Source organism: Rhinoderma darwinii, chromosome 4, assembly GCF_050947455.1.
Source record: "Rhinoderma darwinii isolate aRhiDar2 chromosome 4, aRhiDar2.hap1, whole genome shotgun sequence".
In the NCBI taxonomy this organism is placed as follows: Eukaryota; Metazoa; Chordata; class Amphibia; order Anura; family Rhinodermatidae; genus Rhinoderma; species Rhinoderma darwinii.
Genome location: NC_134690.1, coordinates 814329 through 817500, shown reverse-complemented (window position 1 = coordinate 817500; position 3172 = coordinate 814329).

The following is a 3172-nucleotide window of genomic DNA, read 5'->3' as shown; positions in this document are numbered from 1 at the left end:
TTGTCCCGTGTTTTGAGAAGAACTGCAATAAAAACTATTGGAGAATGCGGGCATCGATCCCGCTACTTCTCGCATGCAAAGCGAGCGCTCTACCATTTGAGCTAATTCCCCATTTGTGCCGCCGGGTTGTGGTGCTTGAGACACCACAGGTGTGATTTACACATGTTGGTAAACCGGTTGTATTAAAGCTTTTTTTTTTTTTTTTAAGTATGGATGTCTCTCTGCCGTAAGGAAAGGAAGAGTGTGGAGCTTGCGGGGTGCCAGGTGTTGTAAAAGTATAGGTTACCCATAGGTTTTACCATTTTCTAACATGCTAGGAGTCAAGAATTGTGAGGAGGAAAAAAAAAATCCCCAAATCAGGCTAAGAAAGTGGCAATGTAGAAGAAATGGTGCAGATCCTTTGGCTTTTTTGGTTGTTGGCCCAGAGGTCTACACCTGCCCCCCTCTGTTGAAGTAGAGACAATGGGTAGTATGAGAAATTGAGATTTAAAAAGCTGGATAAGAGCACTTAGCAGAGGATGGTTTCGATCCATCGACCTCTGGGTTATTGGCCCAGCACGCTTCCGCTGCGCCACTCTGCTGTTGCTTGCCTTCTAAGCTTGCCTTCTAAGCTTGCCACTGCCTGTTTCCTAAGCTTGCAAATATGTTTCATGAGCAAGCAACGAGAGGAAAAATGTCCCGTGTTTTGAGAAGAACTGCAATCAAAACTATTGGAGAATGCGGGCATCGATCCCGCTACTTCTCGCATGCAAAGCGAGCGCTCTACCATTTGAGCTAATTCCCCATTTGTGCCACCGGGTTGTGGTGCTTGAGACACCACAGGTGTGATTTACACATGTTGGTAAACCGGTTGTATTAAAGCTTTTTTTTTTTTTTTTAAGTATGGATGTCTCTCTGCCGTAAGGAAAGGAAGAGTGTGGAGCTTGCGGGGTGCCAGGTGTTGTAAAAGTATAGGTTACCCATAGGTTTTACCATTTTCTAACATGCTAGGAGTCAAGAATTGTGAGGAGGAAAAAAAAAATCCCCAAATCAGGCTAAGAAAGTGGCAATGTAGAAGAAATGGTGCAGATCCTTTGGCTTTTTTGGTTGTTGGCCCAGAGGTCTACACCTGCCCCCCTCTGTTGAAGTAGAGACAATGGGTAGTATGAGAAATTGAGATTGAAAAAGCTGGATAAGAGCACTTAGCAGAGGATGGTTTCGATCCATCGACCTCTGGGTTATGGGCCCAGCACGCTTCCGCTGCGCCACTCTGCTGTTGCTTGCCTTCTAAGCTTGCCTTCTAAGCTTGCCACTGCCTGTTTCCTAAGCTTGCAAATATGTTTCATGAGCAAGCAACGAGAGGAAAATTGTCCCGTGTTTTGAGAAGAACTGCAATCAAAACTATTGGAGAATGCGGGCATCGATCCCGCTACTTCTCGCATGCAAAGCGAGCGCTCTACCATTTGAGCTAATTCCCCATTTGTGCCGCCGGGTTGTGGTGCTTGAGACACCACAGGTGTGATTTACACATGTTGGTAAACCGGTTGTATTAAAGCTTTTTTTTTTTTTTTAAGTATGGATGTCTCTCTGCCGTAAGGAAAGGAAGAGTGTGGAGCTTGCGGGGTGCCAGGTGTTGTAAAAGTATAGGTTACCCATAGGTTTTACCATTTTCTATAATTGCTAGGAGTCAAGAATTGTGAGGAGGAAAAAAAAAATCCCCAAATCAGGCTAAGAAAGTGGCAATGTAGAAGAAATGGTGCAGATCCTTTGGCTTTTTTGGTTGTTGGCCCAGAGGTCTACACCTGCCCCCCTCTGTTGAAGTAGAGACAATGGGTAGTATGAGAAATTGAGATTGAAAAAGCTGGATAAGAGCACTTAGCAGAGGATGGTTTCGATCCATCGACCTCTGGGTTATGGGCCCAGCACGCTTCCGCTGCGCCACTCTGCTGTTGCTTGCCTTCTAAGCTTGCCTTCTAAGCTTGCCACTGCCTGTTTCCTAAGCTTGCAAATATGTTTCATGAGCAAGCAACGAGAGGAAAATTGTCCCGTGTTTTGAGAAGAACTGCAATCAAAACTATTGGAGAATGCGGGCATCGATCCCGCTACTTCTCGCATGCAAAGCGAGCGCTCTACCATTTGAGCTAATTCCCCATTTGTGCCGCCGGGTTGTGGTGCTTGAGACACCACAGGTGTGATTTACACATGTTGGTAAACCGGTTGTATTAAAGCTTTTTTTTTTTGTTTTTTTTTTTAAGTATGGATGTCTCTCTGCCGTAAGGAAAGGAAGAGTGTGGAGCTTGCGGGGTGCCAGGTGTTGTAAAAGTATAGGTTACCCATAGGTTTTACCATTTTCTAACATGCTAGGAGTCAAGAATTGTGAGGAGGAAAAAAAAAATCCCCAAATCAGGCTAAGAAAGTGGCAATGTAGAAGAAATGGTGCAGATCCTTTGGCTTTTTTGGTTGTTGGCCCAGAGGTCTACACCTGCCCCCCTCTGTTGAAGTAGAGACAATGGGTAGTATGAGAAATTGAGATTGAAAAAGCTGGATAAGAGCACTTAGCAGAGGATGGTTTCGATCCATCGACCTCTGGGTTATGGGCCCAGCACGCTTCCGCTGCGCCACTCTGCTGTTGCTTGCCTTCTAAGCTTGCCTTCTAAGCTTGCCTTCTAAGCTTGCCACTGCCTGTTTCCTAAGCTTGCAAATATGTTTCATGAGCAAGCAACGAGAGGAAAATTGTCCCGTGTTTTGAGAAGAACTGCAATCAAAACTATAGGAGAATGCGGGCATCGATCCCGCTACTTCTCGCATGCAAAGCGAGCGCTCTACCATTTGAGCTAATTCCCCATTTGTGCCGCCGGGTTGTGGTGCTTGAGACACCACAGGTGTGATTTACACATGTTGGTAAACCGGTTGTATTAAAGCTTTTTTTTTTTGTTTTTTTTTTTAAGTATGGATGTCTCTCTGCCGTAAGGAAAGGAAGAGTGTGGAGCTTGCGGGGTGCCAGGTGTTGTAAAAGTATAGGTTACCCATAGGTTTTACCATTTTCTAACATGCTAGGAGTCAAGAATTGTGAGGAGGAAAAAAAAAATCCCCAAATCAGGCTAAGAAAGTGGCAATGTAGAAGAAATGGTGCAGATCCTTTGGCTTTTTTGGTTGTTGGCCCAGAGGTCTACACCTGCCCCCCTCTGTTGAA